This window comes from Rhipicephalus sanguineus, chromosome 4 (genome assembly GCF_013339695.2).
Source record: "Rhipicephalus sanguineus isolate Rsan-2018 chromosome 4, BIME_Rsan_1.4, whole genome shotgun sequence".
Lineage (NCBI taxonomy): Eukaryota > Metazoa > Arthropoda > Arachnida > Ixodida > Ixodidae > Rhipicephalus > Rhipicephalus sanguineus.
The window spans coordinates 202,251,501-202,259,929 of record NC_051179.1 but is presented as its reverse complement, the minus strand read 5'-3'; the positions used below and the strand labels follow the sequence as shown (position 1 = coordinate 202,259,929).

Genomic DNA, 8,429 nt, shown 5'->3' with positions numbered 1-8,429 from the left:
AAACCCCAGCAGCAACATTTTCTCGTGTTGTAGCAGACTGTAAAATATGGAGTGCACTGTGAAACATGCATACCAACATTTTCTGACTTTCTAACCTCTAGGCCGTAATATATGACGTGCCCTGTGAAATGAGCACAACGACATTTTGCTGATTTTCTAGGTTTTCAGTGCAAAATAAAGACTAACATCCCTTTTGCGTATAGGCAACTGTCTGCCCATACTACTGGAACGTAACTCATGCAGATTTGTCAACTTAGGTGATTTGTAACGTACACAAAAGATATTATCGATCTTCAATGCCCACGCTATTTCATGGTGTGAAATTCATTCGACCTGATTAACACAGTTGCAGCGCTGCTGTTTTTCTACTATGCAGCCACGTATGGCACTCTGATTAAGCCTAAAAACTGCATGCTTGGATTGGGACACTGCTGTAATATGGGAAGTGTAACTATGCTGTGCAGGAAGACAATGCAGTGGAAATGGGCAATACTGCTATTTATTAAAGTTCTCCACACACCTGGATTCTGCATTTGGCATATGTCCATTCCAGGCACAATAAATAACTTTATCATAATCTCTTTGTAACAGTTTGATCTATCTTGTACATTTTTAGGTGTTCAAAATCTGCAAAAAAGAAAAGAGCGTAAGACAATACAATATACTGCTCTTCGTGGAGAGACTATATAACACTACCTACGATGTGACTTTTAGGCTATGGAGGTTTAAATTAGAGTACTCAGGCTGTTAGCATATAATGAGCGGCCACAGCAGAATGCAGCATTGAAATAGTGGAGTGATTTCAGACATAGATCTTCTCACGGCACCTTTATATGAAAGAAGAAATCGGTTATAAAGAGACAGTTGCCTTAGTACCTCAGTCCGTGCTTTACTTCTATCATCAGCTTAAACATGTCTACTCTGAACAAGGCATCTCGAACTTTCCTTCTATTAACCCTTACCTAGTAGTTGCACCAGCCTCAGCGCCCTAGATTTATTAATTTCAGCCTCCCATGTCCTTTTTGTCACCACTACAGCACTTGCTATTGCTTCAAATCCACAGCTTCATCCAAAGTGACGATCTGTTTCTTTTTTTTACACTTGATGCACTGCCCATTCATATATTCTATTTAGTTTCAGCAACAACATCATTACTAGTATTTATTTCATAGTTTATTCTGTTCTCTTCCGGCCCTTTCATGTTAATCTTTCATTTAATCTCAACCTCACCTATTATCCTGTCCTATATGGGTGAGTAGTGGCAAGCTTTCGTCCTGACAGATACTGGAAAGCCGCGACTATGAGTACCAGCGAAGTGTATTTCACGCGATTCTTAGCTTCTCAATTGTTTCCCTCTTATTGCTTGAGTTAATGGTAACTCCATGGCCAAGCAAATGAACTTATTTATCAGTTCTATTCTTTCACGACTTATGGTTAACTGATGTTCTGTTCCTTAGCAGTTGAACATTAGGTTTTCTTCGAACTCCTTGCTAGGTCCACCCTAGTGCTTCACTTTTTTTGTTTCACCATCATCCTCTGAAGTTGTCTCGTGATTCAAAAAATAAAACGTTATCATCACAAAATTTCAAATCGCTAAATAATTCACTACAAATTTTTACTTAAAAGACTCTCCAATTCCATTTCTCTGATGCCTCCTGTAAGCACACAATGAATACCATTGCATAGGTAGTCGCTCTATACTAGACACTTTTTCAAGGAGAACGTAGCATGGGGCACAGTCAGAATAGATATTTGACATATGCTTTATCTGCAGTCTAGTTGCAAAACGATGACCCCCTATTTACATTGCATGGACCACAAAGCATTTTACCTCCTAAACAGGTAACGCAGCTGCTGTCAGGTCACTCCGCATCAACTACTGTCAACTTCTGATGCGTGTAATGAAATGGAAGTAGGTGAACTGACGCTAACAAGACTGTGTGAAATTAAATTTATCAGTAAGAGGTAAAAAACTAATGAAGCTAGGGAAGCTACCCAGATGACAAAGTAATCGATGCGTCCATCAGTAATCTGACAGTATAAAAGCCATAAGGAGAATGTCCGAGAACAAAATGGCACAGGCTTACTTAGTTTATCCCTCACGGTTTCTATGTTCCTCTAAGCCAGCATTTCCCTCGCTTTGACTGGACATGTCTTCATAGCAACATTGACGAGCAAAATAGTTTTAGGCAAGGTTGCATTTGCAACATTGTGCATCCATACAGAACTCCTTGAAAATGCACAAGTGGCATCTCCAGCGGAAGCTACTCGGGCATAGAGCGAACCAAGCTGCCCAAAAATTGTGTTTAGATTGTTGGCTTTATTTTTGTACACTTATAAAGCTAGACTTCAGCCAGAAGTTTGAACATGTGAAGTTCATTTGCTGTAGTAGTAGTATGGACAACTGCTATGGTCCGTTGTATTCAATACTTCAACCTCAAGAAAATGCAGTCAGGAATTGTGCTACTCACGTAAACATTCCATTCAGAATCCATGATTTTTTTCGTCAAACTAAATATTTTTGGGTTCTCTTTCCTTGCTTTTTTTCTCAGCCTTGCTTCCATGGTCTGAGTTAATACCAAAAGTGCCCTGTGCAAAAGCAGGAAAAAAACAATGCTAAATATTGCAGTAATGAAGCTGCTAATGAGCTTGTACCCAGATTTGTAGTAATTTCCAAAATATATTAAAAAGTTATGCAGGTCCTAAATGTTGAAATTCGGTGTCTCAAGGCTATCCATAAATGTTGTTTATACAGATATTTCTCCTTCTTAGAAATCACCCAATCTAACATAAATGTTAACCACTAATCCGCAGCAAAGTTTCACTGTACTAGTACTGATTTTATGCTGCAGCACTGACTTAGTGATTTAAGCATCTGCCTCACATGCGGATGGTGCGAGGTTCGATCCCCAGTGCGGCTGGGCGTCCGCCAGTGATGCAATAGGTACAAGCTTCCCTTGGCCTGCTGCTCGGCATATCTGCGGTATATTTGGGAACACTTGGAAAATAGGTCTTATATGTCACATTGAGTTCAGAAACATATCATGAGCCATGGTCCTCTTTGGCCAAGGTTGCTTTTGCACCAATAAATTCTTTGTCATCCGCGGCAGCATTATACTCTTGCCACGTCGCTGACTAGACGCTCACTCGCACCATCTGCCAACTTGAATTTGAGGATGAAAAGACCTTCAGAAGAAGTGCTACAGGATGGTAGGACGTCACATTTGGACGTTAAACCTCCGACACCTCTCAATAAAGGCATAATCATTAATATTTAAAAAAAAAGTCGTCTCTTTACTGCAACAGCCTATGAGATAGCATTCAGGGCACGTAGTACATATTTATACACTAATACAACCCTGAGAATGTGGATTATGCGACTATTGTAAAGACCTCATTTTTGTTTCAGCCCACACTGAGAATTAGCATCGAGGATGAACGAGAAAGTACCGAAGTTGGGTGCTTTAACTATGGAACACTGATTATATCTGGGAGCTTAAAAAAGGCACTCAGGGCAGAAAGTTGGCGTTCAATGGCAAATTAATGCGCCCTGAGATTGTTCTGTTACTAAAAATTGAGTTTTTGTAAGCTAGAAAAGACAAACGTTTAGTCGAAGCGTCACTATTACCAGCCATCTCACAGGTGGACTGCAATAATTGTGAATGTGGATCACAGATGGTTGCCAGGCTTTTACTGCCACCTATTTCAAAACAAAAGTCACGGGAACCATCCCCTCATATAAGTAATAAGTTTGAATCAAATCGGAGAGTTTAAATCAAATAGCAGGACAATGGTTTTGAACAATTCTGACGGTAAACACGTATTTTGCGTTCAGACAAACGTCGTCAAAGTCAGAAAGAGACAGGTGATTTTCACTGACAATGACCATGTGTCCTTAGAGCGGCGTTAAAGTTCCATCACCATAGGTACAGCAGGCTACTATTGGGAGGTGTTTTCAAGAGAAAATCTGCAGGATGCTTGCAGATACAACAGCAAGGACGAGACACCATCTTTGCAGATCTCTTGACACCACAATAAAGAAACAATGCTTATGTTAGCAGCTTTTTTTCTACAAAAAGGAGATGAAAATGCTCTCCAGAATTATTTAAATACACACCTTTGAACGAATTCCAAAGTAGACTACAATCTTTCAGCATAACAGACGTGAAAGGAAAAGTAACTGGTGAATAACATGCAGAATACTGTAGTGACGTTCACTAGCCGCTCCCAACACGTGGCGATCAACAAGAAGGTACTCCTCTGGGTTCCACAGGTCGCCATCTAGGGTTAAGAGCACTGACATGAAATGGCATTCTTAATAGTTCACGTAGTTCCAGTTTTCATTTCAGCATGTATTGCGCAACTAAATGTCAGAAAAAAATGACACTAGTGCTAATGAATTGGGCGTACTGACACAGCTCCTGTATCATATGCTGATGCAGCTGCAACAAAATGATGCTAAGTGGCTTTAAGTATGATTAGTTTTTATTTCAAGAATTTTCGTCACATTTTGGAACTTTGAAGAAACGCAACCTGTATTCCTCTGCTTAGTGGGCTAACAGAGGAGGTCACATTTTGCAATTATACAACCATCCAGTGCTGAAATACAAATGTATTTTGATAATCTAGGTTAAGTACAAAATAAATGAATTATTCAAGTCACAGCTTACAGTTGCAACCATTTTATTTGCTCTGCATGACTTCAACAAACATCTCATCCAATCGACAAGCATCCAACAGTTAGGCATACGGGCATGCAGTTCGGAAAAATCGCCCTGCGAGCTGTCACATTAAAAAGCGTACATTCAAGGCGCAATACATGTAAAAAAACGACGCTAATGTCGCAGTTAACAGAATATGTACTAAGCGAAAGATACCATTTGACCTCTCTTTCACGGCAGCCTCGGAAAGTCAACGCGAACCAAGACAGTTCCGAACTCGAAGCCGTAGCGCAGCAAAACGCGCACACGTGGAAACTCAAACCTCCTTCGGCTGCTGATCCAGAAAAAGCTATTAAACATAACTATACAGCATGAGGCAACAAATATTACAGCACTTCAACGAAGAAAAAAAAAATGCTTCCGCAACTATCACCGTTTCATTCTGCTTTTCGTGATGGAAAGAGCGCGAACTCGACGAAACTGCAGCCTACCAAAAGTGCGCATATGTGGGAACTTCAAAACAACTTACATTGCTGGCACGCAACACGCCGTTCACAATAACTGCATACCTGTTGAATGTAGCGAATATTGACGGCGTGCTGTGTGTGGCCACCTTATAACTGTAAAGGCTCTGTTATACTCCGACGTGCGTTTGCGTCAGCCCGCGGCTGCGGGAGTTGGCGACGTCAGGTTCGTCACGTTACGTTGACGCGAAAACAGAGCACTCTATACTCCCACTTCCGCGACGCAGTACGTCGCCTTGACGCATGCGCATTTGAGTGCACTCGGCGTCCCTTCTTCACGAAGAGACGCAGACGGAGTGCAGTCTGGGTAACGTCGCCGGCGCGGAATGCAGCATGTCGCATCTCGCGCCGGCTGCAGCCGGGGCGCGCTGACGGACGCCGGACGCGTCGGTAGCACCGCGCGTCGGACTATAAAGTGCTGCGCGTTAGCGTAGCGTCGCTGTGCCGAGCGTGCGCGCGCGTCGACGTTACGCTGGAGTATATAAGCCCCTTAACTCTCGAAGGTTCATATTCATGCTTTCTTGCACTGGCACGTACAAGGAAAATAATCGCGCACTAAGTCGGCGCGTACCCATGCAAGGCGAAGTATACAGCAGTGCATGCGGTGCAAACACAAAGCAAGACGTCTATTCAAGAAAGTCATGAGAGCAAGTGCACAAAATCCAGTCAGTGAAGTCAAATGGCTTTCTGATACTTCCAGAGCACACACATCATTCGCATGCATCACTGCGCGATTAAGTTTTGAGAAAAGATTGCGACGTACCTGCAGCGGGAGTACAATACGTGGCCCAACGGATTCCAAACCAGCGCCGATAGCAGAGCCTTCGAAAATGGCGAGACTGGTGACGCATCGGGCGCCCAGCCGGCTGTTCCTTGCCGTATCTGCGCCGCTCTGCGCATGCCCGGTTTCTCGCGAGTACCGTAGCACAAGGTGCGCCGGCGCGCCAAGCAGTCGTCGCAGCGTCCACGCGCGTGCATGAGCGGCGGGGAACGAAAAGCGAGCGCATGACGCCGCTCCTCCTCTTTACTCTTTCCTTTCTTCTCTCCTAAAAGTCAATGCGCATGCGCGCGGCATGATATACGGTGAGAATACCGTAGTTTACGTTTACGATGGCGACACCGCCTTTTTTACGCAATATTGGGCGTAAAAATAACGGTCTCTTTTTACAGTGTAGATAGAAACGCTCAAAGTGCCAGAGGTTCGCTAAGAAATGCTTCGCATTTAATAACGCGAAAATCCTGTCGAGTACGTCGTCAAACCCTTTCCTTCAAACACGTGCGACACATACCCGTGTACCACGGGCCGCGGTGTACGGGTACGCGCCACAGGTGATTGACAGTTTATATCTACCAAGGAACGGCGAGAACAGACATTGCTAATTTAAGTGCGAGAGCGTTAAGAAAAAAAGCCGGCAGATCCCACGCATTGTGGGAATCGATGTAATGCGAAGCAGCCAGCAAAGAGCTGCATACATCGTCTTGTATGTCATTGAGGAAAATGCGTGTCATGGTTTTCATGTTAACTCCTATTATTTATGTTCGTCACACAGTAACGTCGCGCAATACCAACTTGGGGGTCGATCAACCTAGAGAAACGGCCGCCAGGGCACCATGAGCGTGGCACGTAGGTCATGCTGTACATGACATGCGTGTCATGACTTTCATGTTAACTCGTGTTATTTATGTTCGTCACACAGTCACGTCGCAAGATACCAATTTTGGTGTATATAAATCTAGCGAAACAGCCGCCAGCGCCCCATGAGCGTGGCACGTAAGTCATGCTGCACATGACATGCGTGTCATGATTTTTATGATAACTCGTGTTATATATGTTCGTCACATGGTCACGCTGCAAGATACCAATTTCGGTGCATATCAATCTAGCGAAACGGCCGCCAGCGCCCCATGAGCGTGGCACGTAAGTCATGCTGTACATGACATGCGTGTCATGATTTTCATGATAACTCGTGTTATTTATGTTCGTCACACGGTCATGTCGGAAGAGGCCAATATTGGTGTATATCAAGCTAGCGAAACGGCTGCCAGCGCACCATGAGCGTGGCACGTAAGTCATGCTGTACATGACATGCGTGTCATGATTTTCATGATAACTCGTGTTATTTATGTTCGTCACACGGTCACGGTGCAAGATACCAATTTCGGTGCATATCAATCTAGCGAAACGGCCGCCAGCGCCCCATGAGCGTGGCACGTAAGTCATGCTGTACATGACATGCGTGTCATGATTTTCATGATAACTCGTGTTATTTATGTTCGTCACACGGTCACGTCGCAAGATACCAATTTCGGTGCATATCAATCTAGCGAAACGGCCGCCAGCGCCCCATGAGCGTCGCACGTAAGTCATGCTGTACATGACATGCGTGTCATGATTTTCATGATAACTCGTGTTATTTATGTTCGTCACACGGTCACGTCGGAAGAGACCAATATTGGTGCATATCAATCTAGCGAAACGGCTGCCAGCGCACCATCAGTGTGGCACGTAAGTCATGCTGTACATGACATGCGTGTCATGATTTTCATGATAACTCGTGTTATTTATGTTCGTCACACGGTCACGTCGCAAGATACCAATTTCGGTGCATATCAATCTAGCGAAACGGCCGCCAGCGCCCCATGAGCGTGGCACGTAAGTCATGCTGTACATGACATGCGTGTCATGATTTTCATGATAACTCGTGTTATTTATGTTCGCCACACGGTCACGTCGCAAGATACCAATTTCGGTGCATATCAAGCTAGCGAAACGGCCGCCAGCGCAATATGAGCGTAGCATGTAAATCATGCTGTACATGACATTCGTGTCATGATTTTCATGTTATGACTTGTCATTTATGTTCGTCATACAGTCATGTTACGCCATACAAATTTTGGTACACATTCGATTAACCAAGCGACCAGGAGAGCACGAAGTCGTAGGCGGCTAGATAGATAGATAGATAGATAGATAGATACGGTCAAAGTCGCAGAAGTTCGCTAAGAAATGCTTCGCATTTAAAACCGACATCGGCAGCGTTGACCCGACGAATGGAATCGATTCCATGCTTTCTGCGTGACAATAAGGTATTCTACCAGAGAGCCACGCCAGGTGTATAATTTGGTTTGGAAAAACAGCCTATGCATGTGTAATGTCGGTGCAACGTCCATTGTGGTTGTGGTGCTGGCTATCTAATTTTACAAGAAAGCAGTAAACACTACATATGTACCCCTACGATACAGG

The 8,429-nt window shown here is 43.9% G+C and overlaps 1 long non-coding RNA gene across 1 annotated transcript; it reads right to left on the bottom strand.

Moving 5' to 3' along the window:
* Positions 1-1,497: 1,497 nt before the first annotated feature.
* LOC119391034 (uncharacterized) lies at positions 1,498-6,095 on the bottom strand. Its single transcript, XR_005183571.2, has 4 exons — positions 5,949-6,095; positions 4,118-4,281; positions 2,472-2,589; positions 1,498-1,655 (listed from the first exon to the last, which is right to left on the bottom strand). It is a non-coding gene; the product is annotated as an uncharacterized LOC119391034 (long non-coding RNA).
* Positions 6,096-8,429: the final 2,334 nt, after the last annotated feature.